The sequence below is a fragment of the Rattus norvegicus genome, chromosome X, assembly GCF_021556685.1.
Source record: "Rattus norvegicus strain SHRSP/BbbUtx chromosome X, alternate assembly SHRSP_T2T, whole genome shotgun sequence".
Taxonomy (NCBI): domain Eukaryota; kingdom Metazoa; phylum Chordata; class Mammalia; order Rodentia; family Muridae; genus Rattus; species Rattus norvegicus.
Window position 1 is genome coordinate 89,006,084 of NC_141554.1, and position 20,903 is coordinate 89,026,986.

Genomic DNA, 20,903 nt, shown 5'->3' on the forward strand with positions numbered 1-20,903 from the left:
AAACACAATGCATAAAAAGTCTATGAAATGAGTTTAAATGATATTCATAGATTGGTGCCTATCCTAGTCATTAGAGAATCTTTATTCAACAAGTGATGGGGGCAGATGTAGAAAAGAACACCAAAACTATAGGCAAAGCTTGGGGAATCCCAAGGAAAAAGGGAAAAAAAAGATTTTAGAAGCCAGAGAAATCAAGAACAAGGCCAAAAAATCTACAAAGCAGAGATGATAGGGGTTCACAAAGACTAAACTGCCAATCAGGAAGCCTATATGGGTCTTACCTAGGTCCTCTACATACTTATAATTTTGGTACTTGTTATTCTTGTGGCAATTCTAACAGTGGAGTGGGGGAAGTGTCTTATGACCCTTTTCCTCATCCTGGGTTGTGTCTTCTAGCCTTATATGAGGGTTTTTGCCTAGGCTTATTATAATTTGTTATGCCATATTTGGTTGCTATCCCTGGCAGGCCTGCTCTTTTCTGAAGGAAAATCTAGGAGCAGTGGAACTAAGGACTAAGTCACATAAGCAGTAGAGGAGGGAAACTGGGTGCAGTGGAGGAAGGAGAATATCTGGTCGAGATACAATGAATAAGAGAAGAATAAACAAAAACTAATGTAATTGATCAAAAATTCTAATGTTTTATTCATATAAAGTGTTTACTATTTCTAAAATGAATAAAAATTTAGGAGACACCCCAATGTGTAAAATACCATCTTTAGTAAGTTTCTCCTACATGTTGCCCATGTGGTTGTGGTTGCCTGGGAAAACCAGTTTAAAATAGAAACCTGTTATTAACTTATCCCATAAAGAAATAAAAGAAAATGTCAGAGGAAGCTAGTGTAAGACTCTCAGAGAGAATCTTCCCTCAGGAGGGAGATCCTCAAGCCCCAATGACCAGTCTGAGTCCACAGGCTGCAATCTGCAAGAGGATTTTTTATTGATCAGGAAGCACAGGTATCTGTGGGCGTCTCAGTCAATTCGGAAGACTGGCGCGCCTAGCAGAACTAGGGACGGGTTTTTATAGTGTATTGGAGAGCAGAAGCAGGCTTATAGAAGCAGATGCATGGTGACAGGGAGGGATGTGATTGGTGGAGTAAATGAGGCATATGTGTACATTACCTATTTTGGCTATAATCATAACAGTGAGTTAGCAAAAAGTACATGGTGGTCGGGTCTCTCAGGGGGTCAGGGACTGTTTCTTTTTCCCTGCCAGGTGGCCCATGGAGCAATGCCCATATTTTAGTCTGGTTTCTGCATTTTGTTTTCTTTTCTGGGCTATTTTGTCTAAATGTTGGGTCAGCTTGTCCCACAAGTCTTGGGACACATTTGAACCTCTTGAACTTTCTCATAAGGCTTATTTTAGTTCCAAGCCCGTGTATTAAAACTTATCTGTCATTTCTATGTTTGAGGGCCTAGGGCTGGGCTTGGCTTGTATAATTCCCTTTCTGGAAGGGGGTCTTTCACTAGAACTTTCTGAAACTCAAATGTTAGTATTTCAGGTTTCTAAACTGTGTAGTAAATGAAAAGCTTTCAAGGATAAATACAATTAGAGCAGCATTATTGACATTGAGAGAGTGATAAATTTAACTATAGGATATAGCAGAAAGGTTAGTCAATTCTTACCATTATAATGGTTATTATAAACTATTTTTATAGCATTTTCAAAGAATATTTTTCATCTATAAACATTATGGTCATCTAAAACCTTATCAGTCCTGACATAGAAGAGTATTAAATGTGTAACACCGGCAAAGTACCGAAGAATGTACTTGTAAAGCTCTAAAAAATATTTTCAATTTTTTCTCAATTATTTTTAGATACTGTCAAAATTTTACTATGAATAATATAGGAAAAACTGAAATTTATACAATGTATGAAATACATGACAACAAAGTTGAAAAGAATGTTCCATCTTTACATCAGAGCAATCAAATTGCATGCCTACAGTTTTAATATGAAATGAATTTTCCAACATTTGCAATTGCCTTTAGCTCTCTTTCAAATATGTCTCTATAGTTTATTTAAATCGATGAAATACTCTATCATGCTTCAGTAGAAGTGAAGACACAGGGCTTTGCTTCTTCCTTATTTCTCACTTACTAGTTATTTTCATCAATTAGAATGTCCCATACTCCACTAACATGTTGCAGGAATGAAGGTTCAAATAAGCACAGTGAATGAGAGGTCAATAACTCCTTTATTAAAATTAGAAGCCGATTACAGAGAATAGACTCAATACATTGAGATTATTAAAGACCAAATGATCCAATTTATCTTACTTGAAGAACAATCTTTCATAGAAATAGAGGTAAACTGAAAGGACTAGTAGCTAGTTTTCTACCAACCAAGTCCTTTGAACCAGAAAAAAAGCTAAAGGTGATAGGAATTACACACAAACACACACACACACACACACACACACACACACACACACAAACACACACACACGGGGGGGAGACAGTGAGAGACACAGAGAGAATGATACAATTCGTTATTTAGAACAAATTTTCACCTTTTTAAAACAATAAAACAGTGTGGGTCACATACTGACAAAGAGAATGCAGCTATGTTCTCTGAATACAGAGAAATAATTTAGAAAAATTAGGAAGGGTTCAGAGAAATATGAGGCATGTATAAACTTACAAAGACAGGCATAATAGAGCTACCAGAAAGGGAAAACAATTCAGGAAAGACTAGAAACACATTACAAGAAATCATAGCCTAAAATTTCTCAACTTTGAGGAACATTCTACTTGTAAGAAGTTCGACAAAATCAAGTGAGATAAACAGGTCTGAATTGGACTGGAGAGTGGGTTTGGTAGTTAAGAGCATTGACGACTCTTCCAGAAGTCCTGAGTTCAAATTCCAGCAAGCACATAGTGGCTCACAACCATCTATAATGGAATTTGATGCCCTCTTCTGGTGTGTCTGAAGACAACTACAGTGTACTCATATAAATAAAACAAATAAATTAAAAAGAAAAAGGTCTGCACTACAATATATTGCAGAACTCATTCAAACATCACTCAAAATTATATTAGCCAGCCTTAAAATGAAAACTTTTGAATAAATAGCATATTGTTATTGATATCATATGTTTGAAACTAGAAACTCTGTCTGTAATTATGTTAGTAATTCTCTAAGGCAGGGGATTTTAGAGTAATGGTACAATGACTGATAAAGTATACGGAGTCTGCGAAGCTACTTGGTTTAAAGAATATAATCTAAAATCACTGTGGTGAACATTTACAAATATATGAATTTACTAACAATTGAACTCCCATCATTTAAGTAGTAAGATATGTGATACAGAAATCATTCATCAATAAAGCAGCTTTAAAAAATAGAGAGTAAATCTAATAGGTTAAATGATTTAGGAGAAAGGTCAGTGATAGCTGATAAGGCCATCCTCTGCTACATATCCAGCTGGAACCATGGGTCCCTTTATGTGTACCCTTTGATTGGTGGTTTAGTCCCTGGGAGCTTTGGGGGTCTGGTTGGCTGATATTGTTGTTCTTCCTATGGGGTTGCAAACCCCTTCATCTCTTTCAGTCCTTGTCCTCACTTCTCTACTGGGGTGCCCATACTCAGTTCGATGTTTCACTGCATGCATCTGTATCTGTAATAGTCAGGCTATATTTTCTTTAATGAGCACGATATGTTCTAAAATTTGTTGTGTTGGTGTTGAAGTCCTGTGAATGTGACTAAAAGAAAAAAATTAAAATAAAAAATGAACACTGAAGTGTGCATTTTTTTTTACTGGATTAGTTTATTCAGTCAAGTTAGTATACACAACCATCTTTGATCAGTGAAAATAAATATTCTATAAGGAAAAGCTTGAACTCATGTTTTGATGAAGTTGGACTCTCTCTGTGAAGCTTTTAAGTTTACTTCCATGGTGAAGAGAGGAACAAAGCTTTGATCTTAGAAAAAGTCTACCAAAATGATCGAAATATTATATTAATCAAATAATTCAACAATTGTGTAAAGACTAATTATAGAAATGGAAGTATAGCCCTGTGGAGTGGAGAAGTATTCCCCTCTGTTTCATCTCTGTCAGGGTTGGCCATTACAAAACTTAAGAACACTAATAGAAGAATCAAGAACTCCAATAATGAGATGGAGGTCACAAATGAAGGACCTAGCAAGATGATACGAATGAAGAATAGAATTCTCCAGATGATATCTCAGAGCAGATTCAAAGAAAGAGAAAAAGATGCTAACCTGGGAATGTTGAAGGAGCCCTGTAACTTTAATTTTTTTCAGATCCTATTTTTTTTTTATTAACTTGAGTATTTTTTATATACATTTCGAGTGTTATTCCCTTTCCCGGTTTCCGGGCAAACATCCCCCTCCCCCCTCCCCTTCCTTATGGGTGTTCCCCTTCCAACCCTCCCCCCATTGCCGCCCTCCCCCCATAGTCTAGTTCACTGGGGGTTCAGTCTTAGCAGGACCCAGGGCTTCCCCATCCAATGGTGCTCTTACTAGGATATTCATTGCTACCTATGGGGTCAGAGTCCAGGGTCAGTCCATGTATAGTCTTTATGTAGTGGCTTAGTCCCTGGAAGCTCTGGTTGCTTGGCATTGTTGTACTTTTGGGGTCTCGAGCCCCTTCAAGCTCTTCCAGTTCTTTCTCTGATTCTGAAGTGTGCATTTTAAATGGATGAATTATTTGATTTGTAATTTATAAAACTGCTAAATTCCAAGGAAAAATTTGTAAAAATTTTTGACTTCTAGATGAACTTATGCAATTATTAAAATGACAAAAAAGTTATTAGTAAAAATTTATATATCTTAATTAGGAGAGAATATTACAATGCTTCTTCATGTACTAGTCAGCTTCAACACTTAATATTTGATAGTCTTCTTTCAAATGATGTACTATGATTTCTTTAAATCAAAAAACAATATACTTTCTTAATCTTCTGCTACCCTAAGCCATTAGAATCTCACATATTTGTGTTTTTGGTGAATTTCTTTTTTTCTTTAATATACTTCTGTTGTATTTGAGAATTCCATGCATGTATTCAGTGTATTTTGATCATATATATTCTCATATTCCCCTATTCAAATCTTTCATGATATACGCCATATCCCTTTTTTAACTTCTCAACTTCATCTTTTAATTTTCTAATCTATTGAGTCTAACTACAGTTGATTGAATCCACATGGGTGGGGATTATAGCCTGCTACCTACCAGAAGACACACATTAAATCCTAATTGACTCTTTCTCCCACCCAGTAGGCATTCATTACCAACAGTTGCATAACCAAAAGTAGAGCCTTGTGAGAACCTTCTCTGTCTTATTTAAGGTTACTGTTACTATGCTGGAAAGAAACACCATGACCATGACTACTCTTTTTTTTTTAAATATAATTTTTTTTATTAACTTGAGTATTTCTTATATACATTTCAAGTGTTATTCCCTTTCCCGGTTTCCGGGCAAAATCCCCCTCCCCCCTCCCCTTCCTTATGGGTGTTCCCCTCCCAACCCTCCCCCCATTGCCGCCCTCCCCCCATAGTCTAGTTCACTGGGGGTTCAGTCTTAGCAGGACCCAGGCCTTCCCCTTCCACTGGTGCTCTTACTAGGATATTCATTGCTACCTATGGGGTCAGAGTCCAGGGTCAGTCCATGTATAGTCTTTAGGTAGTGGCTTAGTCCCTGGAAGCTCTGGTTGCTTGACATTGTTGTACTTTTGGGGTCTCGAGCCCCTTCAAGCTCTTCCAGTTCTTTCTCTGATTCCTTCAACGGGGGACCTATTCTCAGTTCAGTGGTTTGCTCCTGGCATTCACCTCTGTATTTGCTGTATTCTGGCTGTGTCTCTCAGGAGCGATCTACATCCGGCTCCTGTCAGTCTGCACTTCTTTGCTTCATCCATCTTGTCTAATTGGGTGGCTGTATATGTATGGGCCACATGTGGGGCAGGCTCTGAATGGGTGTTCCTTCAGTCTCTGTTTTAATCTTTGCCTCTCCCTTCCCTGCCAAGGGTATTCTTTTTCCTCATTTAAAGAAGGAGTGAAGCATTCACATTTTGATCATCCGTCTTGAGTTTCCTTTGTTCTAGGGATCTAGGGTAATTCAAGCACTTGGGCTAATAGCCACTTATCAATGAGTGCATACCATGTATGTCTTTCTGTGATTAGGTTAGCTCACTCAGGATGATATTTTCCAGTTCCAACCATTTGCCTACGAATTTCATAAACTCGTTGTTTTTGATAGCTGAGTAATATTCCATTGTGTAGATGTACCACATTTTCTGTATCCATTCCTCTGTTGAAGAGCATCTGGGTTCTTTCCAGTTTCTGGCTATTATAAATAAGGCTGCGATGAACATAGTGGAGCACGTGTCTCTTTTAGACCATGACTACTCTTATAAAAGAAAACATTTAACTAAGGCTATCTTATATTTCAGAGAGTTTAGTGGTAAACATGGATAAACTTAGGCTGACATGGTACTGGGAGGGTACAGCTGAGAATTCTACATCTGAACTGGCAGATAGTGATGTGAGAGAGAGAATGTGAGAAAGAGCTGGAGAGAGGAAGGAAGGGAATGTGAGAGAGAGGGGGGATAGAGAGATAGGGATGGAGAGAGAGGGGGAGAGAGAGAGAGAGAGAGAGAGAGAGAGAGAGAGAGAGAGAGAGAGAGAGAGAGAGAGAGAGAGAGAGAGACTGGGCCTACCTTAAGCATTTAGCATCCCAAACCAGTTTTGGATTTTCTCCCAACAAAGCTACACCTACTTGAACAAAGTCATACATCCTAATGCCACTTTGTAAGCATTCAAATATATAAATCTATGGAAACCATTCTTTTTCAAACTACCACAATCCTCATGCAGGAATGTTTACTAGCTTGACCTTGTGCATGGTTTTAAAGGTGACCACAGTTGCTATGAGTTCATGTGAGCATAAATAAAGCCTTCTCATGTCCAAAAGGCAGTGTTTTACAGGACTCTTCCTTGACTTCTGCCTCATTCAATCTTTCTGACCTTTTTCTCAAAATTTTCTTTAAGTCTTAACATGATGGGGTACGATATATATTTCTCATTTAGCATATAACACTACACAGATACTTATTCTTTACCCTCTGACCAGTTCTGAGCCTCTCTGTTAAGCACAAGTCATTTTCAAAAGAAGAGTCTCTGATGAGAACTGATAGTTGAACTAATCTATAAGTATAGAGATAAGTGTTTATAAGGCAGATTTTCTTTCTGTTTAGTGTCTCTTTAGCAAAATTATAGTAGTAGATTCTCCCCAAGGGACTATGAGATCCAGAGTCAACATCTCTTGGCCAGATTTACAGTACCAGGCATGAGATTCCTCCTGTGGTGAGTGCTTTAAATCCAAACAGGAAATGTTGTTATACCCATAATAGTCATGCTTCTATTACTCTCATGGGCATATTTTGACAAAGTGGCCATTACTGTGGCTCACAGAGCTCATCAATGGGTAAGAATCCAGCTGCATTTTCTCTCCTATAAGGCTTAATAATATTTTGAAATCAAGCTGTTATAAGACCCCATAGTGGCCTTACCTCAGAAGCACCACCCACAGAGCCCAGATTGACAAAATGACCACTGCAATAGCATGAGGGTCTAAGGTTTTTAATCCATGTACTCGGGGTTGCTCATCCACACAGGGAGATGCAACCTCGAACCCAAAAAGCACAGAACTTTTATTCCTTACAGAGGGCAGACTTCAGCAACAGGGTTAGACATGGCCCATTCTCATTGGTGGTACACAGGACAAAAGATCTGGTCAGTTATTGGCTGGCCTGCTCAAGGGGCTGTTCTTGGCTCAGTTAGATACTTTGCTCATCCAGCTCTGCACCTGGCCTTGGAGAATCATTGGAAAATGGCTGAGTTGGCACATATCTTAGAGTGGGGGTGAACTGGGTAGTCGGGCAGGGTCAGGATGACATCTTGCTGTTGTTCTCAGAATTTTCCACACGGAGCTGTAATGTGTGGTCTTCCCGAGAACAGTTGGAGAAGAGTTGTTTTTGTTTTATCTTAACTTTAGTTCTGTCAAAATAGCCTGGTTTTCTGACTCAATATCTTGATCATCAAAACTTTATCATATCACTGGGCATCCTAACATCAGATGTATGTCTCAAAATCTTGTTTTTACAGCTTTGTTTTTTATATATATGAAACTTTATTTCTTCAAAGCCAGCTGAAAAAAAGCTTCTAGGCTAGCATAAGCTTGATTTATTCAAGTCTTGTGTTCAAAGTGTGTGTTTTCTGCAGTGGTATATTACCAGCAATTGGCTATATTGCTTTAGGAGGGGACTATCTGAAATACTCCTCTGCATTGATCAACAGTCAAAAGAGAGGATATATATATATATATATATATATATATATATATATATATATATATATATATTTGCACTAGGCTTTTAGTTTGATAGCTTATGACTCTGTGTGGACCATTATCCCTCGTGTTGTGTATTTAAACAACTTATATATGTGACATGATTGCATTATATAGGCAATTCCTAAAATTCCTGATTCCTATTACTCAACTCCTGAGTACTTTGATAACAGGCATAGGCCATCATGCGTTGTTCTGGCCTTGATTGGTTTGAAGATCAGTAATAAGATTTTATGTAACATGCATCTCAACTGGAATTTGTTTGAGTTGTCTTTTCATGAGTAGACAGTAATTATTTGGAGGAGGAAGAATATTGCAGTAAAGGTAAAGTTTTATGACATGATATTATGAATACATACAGTATCTTTAATGGTTTCTTAATATGATAAGGAAGAAGTAGAGAATGCCAAAGTTATCTAATGATGCAATTGCCTCTACTGTATCAAAAAATGTTAATCACTATGGAAAGCCTATATATCATTGTGTTCTTCCTCTTCTAATCTCACATGATAGATAAGGAATACTTTTCAACATGCATTGCCATTCTCTTATTAATTAAAACAATCACTTTACTTCAATAAAAATTCAAATTTAATTGTTATATACTTTTATTTATATTATCATTCTACAGAATTATATTTCATACTCTAATTGGTCTATAACAATCAATTAATGGACTTTTGATTGGTTTCCTGTGTCCCTATAACACATCTCCAATATCGTGGTATGTGTATTTGAAGTAGAGAAATTTTCATATTTATAAAATATATATAAGCATTATAAAATGCTTTAGAACTTTTCTATTTCTTTTGTGAATACTAGAATCTTCCATATCTATCAGGCATGGTTGAACACACCTGTAATCCCAGCCTTTGTGATTGAGCTAAAAGGAAGGAATGATTCAGACCAACTTTGACTACACTTTTACATTCACTCTCAAAAGAACAAACCAAAAACTTAAAAATGGAACACAGACTGAAGGAAAGGACATACAGAGACTGCTCCATTTAGGCATCTATCCCATTTGCAAACACCAAACCCAGACACTATTGATGATGCCAAGAAGTGCTTGCTGACAGGAACCTAGTATGGCTGTCCCCTGAGAAGCTCTGCCTGAGCCTGACCAACACAGATGAGGATGCTCAAAACCAAACATCAGAATAAGCAAGAGGATCTCAAGGGAAGAGTTACGGGAAAGAATGAAGGAGCTGAAGGGGTTTGCAACAACAATATCAACTAACAAGAACCCCCAGAGCTCCAAGTGACTAAATCACCAACCAGAGTATACCTGGGTTGACCCATAGCTCTAGCTGCATATGTACCAGAGGGATGGGACGTCCTTGATCTTGTGGAGCCTTGATGCCTCAGCAAAGGTGAATGCTAGGGGCATGATGTGGAAGAGGGTGGTAAGAACACCCTCATAGAACACAGCTACTCTCTAACTGCTTTGTGGAGCTTTATTGACCTCACACTTGGGAAGATGTTATATGAGCACACAAACATGGGAGTATTTTCTATATCTGCACACAGTTTTATTCATTTCTCCCCATACCTACAAGCATCATCCTCAAATTAAAAATATGAAATGATATTCCGTGGTATCAGCAGCTCTTAGATCTCAAACTGACTTTAAAAGAGTTTACAAACACAATTCGGATAGGTAATAAGTAATTATACCTATTTTTATACTTTTTCCTTTGTAATAAAGTCATTTATTAGTGGACAAAAAAAAAGAACACCCTCATAAAGGCAGGGAGGGAGATATTGGAATAGAGAATTTGTGGAGGGGATACTGGAAAGGGGAACAACATGTGAAATGTAAATAAATAAAATGACCAATAAAATAGAGAAAACATTTTTTAGAAATGTGCTGTAATTATATAAATATATATTATTTGCAAATAACTAAAAATAAACATTATTAAAATCATTTGCTTCTGATATATTAGTCAAGCTCTTAAAAGTTACCACAGATCCATCTAGTTATTTACTTACTAACATCACTGTTTGGATTCTAAGTAAGTTTAGTCAGAATTCTTCCTCATCATCCACATCAGGTAACCAAACTGATATATGATCAGGTTTCACAATTGCCATCATTCAGGTAATGTCTCATCACACTAGTCTGTCTTCACAATCATAATGGAACAGTGTAGACATGTTTCCCTCTATCCCTAACCTTTCCTGTAACAATTTTTCATCTTCCAACCCTCACACTTCTCTTTTCCTGGAAAACTTCCGTATATTGATGAGGTTTTTAGATTTGAGCTCCTCCTTCCTCTTTCAATGTAAGGCCCCAATGCAGTAATATTTATTTATTCCAGTAACTCTGAATAAGATTTTCTCTTATCTTTCTTTAACAGATATCATTGAATTCCTTTGTATTCAAATTGATAACCATAAGAGGCTTGCCTCTTTAAAATTATTAAATCTTATGCATTATTCAATTTTAACACCTCAAATACCTAGATAATCCCTGATATTTTATTAATGTTATTTTAATTTTATTTGCCGAATATTATGTAATTATAATTATGCAATAATATATAACTTTTTAAGATGAATTTCTTCAACTTAAGCTGTACAAGTTTAGAAATCTTCTACATATCATGAATTTTAACTTAATGAGTTAAATACCAATCAATATGTTGAAGAATCATATGATCAGACTAAGTGCAGATTTGTAAAATCCTGGAAAGTTCCATATCTCCACCAAATTTGTGATTGTTAGTTTTTTAATTTACAAAGTTTCCAGTTAAGTGTGTAATTTACTTTCAAGTATTTGATTTTATATATATATATATATATATATATATATATAATATCTTAATTTGTAACCTTGACTGGCTTTAAATCTACTATGTAATTATAAATTCAAGAATTCTTGATCATCCTGCCTTAGTTTACAAATTTCAATATTTTAAAAATTGCGGCCTCTCTCTCTCACTCTCTCTCATTCTCTCTCTCCATTTCTCTCTCTCTCTCTCTCTCTATATATATATATATATATATATATATATATATTATATAGTTTAATATATATTTTAATAGAGCACAAAGTAGATACATTTTTGATGCTTATGATTTTTTTATCTACTATTGCTAAGTAGGGTGCCATGAGGATTTGTCTCACTGTATTTTCTTAAGATTTTCAACATTATAAAATTTATATTTATTTCTTGACACAATTTAGAAAGCAAGATTACAATTTAATTTTTTTACAAAATGACTTCTTATATGTATATACTCACTATCATATACCTTGCTATCAAATTTTAGTACATTATCCTTTATTCAGATAATGAGAATAAAATCAAAAACCTACTTGCTTTGTGCACAGTGCACATGAGTTTCCAGGACCATAGAATGTCAAGTTAAATACAGGAAGAGCTAAGAAAGGCTTCACTTCTCTCGTGTGTTCATGTGTTACACTGGTGATATATTTTTTTTTCAGTTTTTTCTGCTTGAAATCCTTGAAATCAATCCAACATCTTTGAAAGTACTGTGTGATGGTTTTCCTGATTGATTAGCATAGTATGGTAGTGGGCAAAGTTTACTTCAGTTATTCTAAAACAGTTGCGTTAGAGAGTCTTGGCAATTGGAGCAGACTCTTTATAAGTCTTTGAGCTAAAGAATAAAATCCACAGATTCAAAGTACAGGAATAAAATAATGCTAGAGGAGTCTTAATCCACTGCATAAACAAACTCAATGAAAAAAAAAAAAAGCACATGATCACCTTATCAGAGGATAAGGAAACATTTGACAAAATTCAACACCCCCTTCATGATATCAAGAAAATATCAAGAATTCAAGGCCAATACCTAAACATATTAAAAGCAATATACAGCAAACAAGTAGCCAACATCACACTAAATGGAGAGACAGTTGAAGCAATCACACTAAAATCAGGAACTAGACAAGGCTGCCCACTCTCCCTACCTATTACAATACAGTACTCAAAGTCCTAGCCACAGCAATTAGACAACAAAACGATGTCAAAGGGATACAAATTGGAAAGAAAGAAGTCAAAATAGCCCTATTTGCAGATGATATGATAGTATATTTATATTGACCCAAAAATTCCACTAGACAACTCTGAAACCTAATAAACAACTTCAACAAAGTGGTAGATATAAAATTAACTCAAACAATTCATGAAGAGCCTTCCTCTACTCATATGATAAATGGGCTGAGAAAGAAATTAGGGAAACAATAACCTTTACAATAGTAAGAAATAATATAAAATACCTTGGTGTGATTCTAACAAAGCAAATGAAAGAAAGATCTGTATGATAAGTAACTTCAAGTTTCAGAAGAAAGATATCAGAGAACATTTCAGAAGATGGAAAGATCTCCCATGCTCATAGTCTGGCAGAATTAATATAGTAAAAATGGCCCTCTTGCCAAAAGCAATTTACAGATTCAATGCAATTCCCATCAAAATTCCAACGCAATTCTTTATAGAATTTGAAAGAATTAATTACAAATTAATTTGGAATAATGAAAATAGAGTATAACAAAAACTATACACAATAGTAAAAGAAATTCTGGGGGAATCACTATCCCTGACTTCAAGCTGTATTACAGATCAATCTTGATAAAATCTGATACAGAGACAGGCAGGTAGATCAACGTAATAGAATAGAAATCCAAGAAATGAACCCACACACATATGGTCCCTTGATCTTCACAAAGGAACTAAAACCTTCCAATGGATAAGGACATCATTTTCAACAAACAGTGCTGGTTCAAATGACAGTCACCATGTAGAATAATACAAGCCAATCCATTCTTGGATCATCATCATCATCTACTTGGACAAAGCTCAAGTCCAAGTGAATCAAGTACATCCACATAAAACCAGATCTACTGAAACTAATGGAAGAGAAAGTGCTGAAGAGCCTCAAAAACATAAGTACAGGGGAAATTTTCCTGAACAGAATAGTAATGGCTTATAGTCTAAGATGAAAAATAGACAAATGGGACCTCATAAAATTACAAAGCTTCTGTAAAGCAAAGGACAATGTCAATAGGACAAAACATCAACCAACAGATTGGAAACAGATCTTTACCAATCCTACATTGGACAAAGGGTTAATATCCAATAAATACTAAGAAATTTAGAAGTTAAACTCTAGAGAATCAAATAACGCTATTTAAAAAAAAATGAAGTACACAGATAAACGCGGAATTCTCAACAGAGGAATATCGAGTGGCTGAGAGGCACCTAAAGAGATGTTCAACATCCTAGTTATCAAGAAAATGCAAATCAAAACAACCCTGAGATTCCACTCACAGGAATCAGAATGGCTAAGATCAAAAACTCAGGTGACAGCAGATGCTGTTGAGGATGTAGAGAGAAACACTCCTCCATTGTTGGTGGTATTGTAAGCTGGTACAACAACTTTGGAAATGAGTCTGGAGGTTCCTCAGAAAATTAGACATTGCATTACCTGAGGATCCAGCTATACCACTCCTAGGCATATACCCAAAAGATGCTCCAACATATAACAAGGGCTCATCTTCCACTATGTTCATAGTAGCCTTATTTATAATATCTAGAAGCTGGAAATAACCCAGATGTCCTTCAACAGAGGAATGGATACAGAAAATGAGGTACATTTACACAATGGAGTACTACTCAGCTAATAAAACCAATGACTTCATGAAATTCTTTGGCAAAGGATGGAACTAGAAAATAATATCCTGAGTGAGGTAACCCAGAAGGAAAATACAAAAACAAAACCATACATCTTATACACTCACTGATAAGTGGTAATAGCCCCCAAAGCTCAGAATACCCAAGATACAATTCTCAAAAAAAACATGAATCTCAAGAAGAAGTAATACCAACATGTGGATGATTCGTTCCCTCTTACAAGGGAGAACAAATTACTCACAGGAGAAATTATGGAGACAAAATGTTAAAATGTCGAAGAGTGGTAAAGCTCAGTCTTATTATAGATCTATTTTCCACTTTTTGAAGAGGCCAATGATGATTTCTATAGGTGCTATATGACTTTGAACTCCAACCTGTAATCAATACTATGCTCCCTTCTTCATATCCTCATTAACATTCACTATCATTTATTTTATTGACACTGGCCATTCTGAGTAGGGTAAGATGAAATCTAAAAGTAGTTTTAATTTTTATTTCCTTAATGGCTGAACATGTTGAACATTTCTTTAAGAGTTTATCAACCATTTCTGTCCTTAGGCTTTACCACCCTTCGACATATATTCAAAGGACTCTACCTCATACTACAGTGATAATTTCTCATCCATATTAATTACTACTCTATTTACTCTATTCACAATAGATAGAAATCTAAACAGTGTAGATGTCTATATTAGTTACTTTTCAATTGCTGTGCTGAAACACCACAACTAAGGCAACTTATAAAAGAACGTATTAATTAATCTATATTTGGTTATAAACCTTATTTTTAATTATATTATTTATTTTCTTCATGTTTGATATATTTTTGAATCTATATATATCCTAGATAATAATACTCTACCAGATGTGCAATTGGTAATATTTCCCCCAATCTGTATTTTTCTGCTTTACTGAAATGATGGTGGCTATTGCTGTACTTTTTTTTTTCCGGAGCTGGGGACCGAACCCAGGGCCTTGCGCTTGCTAGGAAAGCGCTCTACCACTGAGCTAAATCCCCACCCCTATTGCTGTACTTTTTAACTTCGTAGGTTTGTTTGTATTTATTGTTGTTCTTAATGCTTTCACTATTAGAATCCTGTTAAGAAATTTATTTTTTGTGCCAATGAGGCTGAACCTATTCCCCAATTTCTCTACTATCAGGGTCAGGGTAGATAGAGGTATTATTTTAGGGACTGTCCTATATTACAAGTTTGATTTTATAAAGACTGATAGATATGGACAATTTTTCACTCATTTAACTACAGTGATACAGTTTGACAAGATCCATTTATTGGAGATTCTGTCATTTCTTCAGTGCCTATATCTGGCTTCTTTGTCAAAAATCAGGGGTCTATATATGTGTGGAATTATGTTTTCCTTTCATTGCATTGAAAGTTACCAAAGCATCTATTTAGATGTATTTACATAGATTGTTTCTTTCCAAATACAGATGAGACTAGGTAATCACTTTTCACTTTTAGTTTAATAAAAGGTTTACTTTTTAATAATTGTTTTATATCTAGCATTTGCTATGGATTATTTCTTTCACCTTTTTATTTGTCAGCATTTATTATCCTTCAATTACTTTTCTTCTTTATATTTCATTTAGAAACTAAAAGAAATGTTCATAATTATTTTCACTTCTTTGACTACCTGAAAATCCTAGGATATATCTTTAAGGGAGCATAGGTAAAATAACTTTACAAAGGGTGTTTGAACACCAGATAATGGATGTTTATCACATTGTTATAAAGGCGAGACAATACAATGGTGCCTCCATCTCATATTCTTGCTGAACTTATTTTAGGATTGAATAGAACTTGATCTCCTTGATGAAGAATCCCATGGAAGATTTGAGGTATGTTAGAATGTACTAGCTAACTTACCTTCTGTTAAACTGCCTGTTTAGAAGAACCCCTATCCATCTATCTGCTTATCTTAGCTTCTGTTAAAACTGCTTCTTCATACTCCACCAACTCCTGCACTGCAGCTGCTGAGGAAGAGGCAAAGATGTGGAATTTTCCTCAAAAAAACTATGTGCTCTCTATACTTTGAGTAACTGCAATGTCCCCAAATTTATCAAGTTGAAATAAAGACTTTCAATTGGCTATGAACTATTTCTGGGTGGTCATCTCCAGTGGACTACTCACAACAATATAACATAAATATATAGAAATTGCAACAGTCTAGTCAGTGTAAGCAATGAAAATATTTTATATTTACTTCTTTGTGATATTGATGTGTGTGCATGTATGTGTGTGTATGTGTTTATGTGTTTAATTAAAGCAAAAACATTTCATTTTGGATCATGATTTCTAAAGTTACAGGTCATGATTATTTGACACCATAGACTTTTCTACTGGCGACAAGGCAGATCTTAGGGAAAACATTGTGGATGAGAAATTTTCTTTTTCATAGTGGCTATGAATTAAACATGGAAAAGGGCTATAGTCTCTACAGGGTTTATTAATATATCTCTGGCAAAGAAAAAGAGGAATAAGCACAAAGATTATGAAAACCTGCTCATATAAATAAAGCTTTAATGATTCAATGGGTGGAGATTTTTTTCATTATACTCAATTCATTTGGCCTGTCAGTGCTATAGGCTCCTTGTGGTAGTTTATGAAACTACTTTGTTGTTGTTGTTGTTGCTGCTGCTGCTGTTGTGTTTGTTTTGTGTTTTCTTGGTGACTTTTTTTTGCGGTTTCATTTGTTGTTTTTTTTTTTTGTTTATTTTTAAAAAAAGCAACGTTAAAGACATTTTATTTAAAATTGCAACAAAAAAAATATTCCCTTAAATGGGGTTAAAGGAAAGTACCAACTCTGCTTACTGTCCTTTGGTCTTCCTGAATATTCCAGACACAGGAACACTTAGTCATCTATGCACACTAATAGTGCAAAAGACATAAGAAAATACTTTTAGAGAAAAGAAAAAGAAAAAAGAAAAGATCTACTCTCAAAGAGTGGAATCATCACTACGGGCATAGTACAAATACACAAGAAAATAAAAGGAAGAGCCATGGCTGGGCACTAAGGAGTATATGCTTGACTTTTCCCTATCACATTGCCTTACAGGAACTCCGCCTTTAGATTCCAGGAGATGGGAGTAATTTGAAACCAGGAAGTTGGGGATAGTCTCTGCACCTCACCATGAAAATTGTATTGTATTCTATTGCTTACTATCAGCCAGTTACAAACAAGAAGGTGTGAGTATATGAAACAGTCATCTTTGGCTATAGAACTCAGGCTTATCAAATGTGGCTAGCTAAAGATAAAATCAGAGTCCTGAGTTGCTTCCTAAGAGAGGATTTACTACTGATTTTTGCTAAGAATTAGGAATAAGCAAAGATCAAAAATTGAAGAAAATACTGGTAAATGGAAAAGTAAGTCTCAGGAAACCAAAGCATGAAAGGTATCCAAAGCTCTGTGTATACATTCTATGATATTGGGCATGAATAATATAAGGAGTAAGAGGATACTAGAAGAAGGATCAAATAAGAACAGAGTATATCTGGACTTGAAAATAGTATCACATGCTCCAAGCCAGTGTTTGTTAAGGAGGATCTTAATTCTGGAAAGGAAAGAAAAAGGTCATTCGAAAAGATTATGTGAGATGTTATTGGATGCTATCACCAATTCCATGTAAAATATGAGAGCTGAAGTCCATGCTTCCTTCTGAAGGTAAGGCTCTGTTTCCTTAGCCAATAGGTTCTTGGTAGGGGAGGTTATTTTGTTTCTGAAGAAATGTATAATTTGCTAGGACTAAAATTATCAGGTAGTTTCATTGTGTTTGTAACTACAATCATTTTCCTGAGTCACAGCTTCAGTTTTGTACCTTCTTTAGAAAACTAAAAAAGCCACATATAAAAAGTAATTTTAGTTGTATAAGGTCCCCAGTGTAAGCTTTTGCAGTCAAGATAAGACAGCATCTGCTGTTGTTCAACACTACACTCAAAAAGCAATTTTACCCAAGTGCCACTGCCATAAGTTCTGTATCTACCTCCTGTCTCACTGTAGAAACACTGGGATTACAAAGGTATGCTACGATTTCTGGCTTTATGTGGATTTTTGGGGATCAAACTCAGGTCCTCACACCTTTATCACATATATTGCACATATTGAGGTGATTCCCCAGCCCTTACTTTCTTTTTTATGTCAATGTAAAGTAAGAACTCATAAAATTTCAGTAATGGTTCTTTTAAAGACTAAAGACTAATGTAAGAAAATGACGTATTTTGCTTACTTTGAGGATAGAGTTTTGAGGCAATACAAAATAATACATAGAGATGTTTTTATGAAATATCTTTCCCAGACTGTTATGGATATTCTAGTTAATTTTACCTGGGAAAAAATCCATTGGTCAACACAACAGAATGAGGAGGCCTGTAGAAGGGAAGAAATAGGTAAACTGCAGACTGGAGGCACATACACGTTACATCATTGTATTATCATCGCACAGGCTAGATGTGTAGGCTTTCTCCCCTCACACCTTAAGATTCAGCCTGAGAAGTTTGAGTGTAAAATTCAGGACAATGCAACTGATTCTACTAGGGAAGGACAATCATCCTACTATGTCTGTTTCATGGGAGAAGGCTTGCCTTTGGTACGAGCTAGAGTTCTAAACAATGACTTTTTTTTTTCTGGGTTTGCTTTTCCTTTGGCATAGCAGATAGCTCTGGGCACGGTTGCTCTCACATTCACTGTTAGTGATGGGCTTAGGGGCTTAAACAATGACTTTTAAACGTTTACTTTGCAATCCAGTGAGAAAACAGGCCAGGTGTTTAAATGTGCATTCCTAGGACAAAGTTTTATGAGACTGATTTCCAAACTCAAGCTAAAGCCACTTCTAACTCTATCATAATTGAATTGATCTCTCATTCCTACTTGTTTCAACTGTATGATTTAAAGTTGTTGATTCAATGGGGATGACATTATTTGAAATGCCCAATAATAGGGAGATGGAACTGGAACAGACCATCTCCAGTAGATAGACATGGCCTCAAGTTGAGGAAGCAGACCACCTGCTCATCTTCAAAATTGTCAACCCAGAGTTTTTCCTGTCTAAAGAAAATGCAGGGACAAAGATGGAGCCGAGACTGAAAAAAAAAAAAGGCCACCCAGTGACTGGTCCAACTTGAGATCCATACTATGTCTGTAAACAAAATTCTGACACTTTTATTGAAGCCATATTATCCATGCAGACAGAGCCTCACACAGTTGTCCTCTGAGAGACTCTGGCAGCAACTGACTGTGACAAATGGAGATACAACCAACTATTGGATTGAGGTTGGGGACCAATATGGAAGAATTAGAGGAAGGACTGAAGGGAATAACAACCCCATAGGAAGAACAACAGTGTCAAACAGCCAGGAACCATCAGAGCTTCCAGAGACTAAGCCAAACAAATGAGCTTGATCCTATTAAAAAATGATGTCCCAGTGAAGAATGATGTTGGTAGGAGTGGAGTAGGAGTGGGTAGGCAGGTGTGGGAGCACCCTTTCCCAGGTGGGATGGAAGGGAATGGGGTGAAGAACTCCAAGAGGGCAGATCAGGTAGGGTGGCAACTTTTAGAGAGTAAATAAATAAAATTATTCAATAAAATAAGATAAATTACAAGAAACAAAAATCTGTATTATGAAAGTACTAAATTGGAAATAGTTTGTATTCTGCTTTTAAAGACTTCCACTGAATCAGAGATACCCTACTTATTCTTTCTTTTGCTGTTTTTGTGCTACTTCTTCCACAAAGCCCCAACTCTTAAAGACTTAACCACATTCCTACAGTGCTGCTGAGAACCAGACCATTATCTTTGAAATTTTAGAAAATATTTAGGAATGAAATTACAAGATCCTGATCCTATTCTTCAGATTTTTGATATGCTTAGAATTTATAATACACAAGCATTTGAAATCACATTATTTGTTATGACCCTAAGTTGTTGTTTTTTTTTCTAATTTTATTATTGGTTATAGAAAATACTGCACATGTAGGCCACCATCAAATACATAAAATAAGACATCATGCTTATATTGTCATTAATTTTGGCCCTCATTTAACTTTTTAATTTTGGTGAAGTAATTTTATGTAAAAAATAGGCTATTTTAATATGCCAAGGAAAGTGTACCATTTTAATAATTACTTACTAAATATACATTTTATTATGTACATCTACTCTCTTAAAAATTATGCATATTTGACAAAATCTTAAATAGCTATCAAATTTTGAAATTAAGCAATTCTCTTTACCTAAATGAACTGAACTTCACGGTTCTATTTTTTCAAATTAAATGTAAAATTTAAATGTCCTTATTAAACTAAGCATTGTTAAAAGCTTTCTTTTTTTTAACCCAGTAATATAATTACAGTTTGTGATATCATATACTACCACTGCTCAAAAAAATAATGGGTGACATCATTTACTATGGTTGTCATTTTCTTTTGAATATGGAAAAAATACTAGAATGTATACAAAATTATTTTAAGCTTAGCAATAAGAAAAATTATATTGCTCTGTTGCTTTTTTTCAAATATTTGTGTATTTCACTACTTTTATATATTGGTAGACCAATAAAATATCCCCAATCATTATAAAGACATAAAATCCATGGGCTTAATAAAGTGATTTAGGTACTTGAGTACTTTTTCTGATCTCCAGTTAGATACAGTGAATCACATAAATATATGAAACCCTGAAAATATATGGAAATTTTGCATCATCATAATAAGTCTCAAGACAGCTTCATCATTTAAAATTAATAAATTTCTAGAAGAGGTTTAATGCTCATTAGCATGAAAACCATTCTATTACATTTACCTTGATGAAATATGGAAGATTATTTTCAATGGAGTAATAATAAATCACAAGCACAAT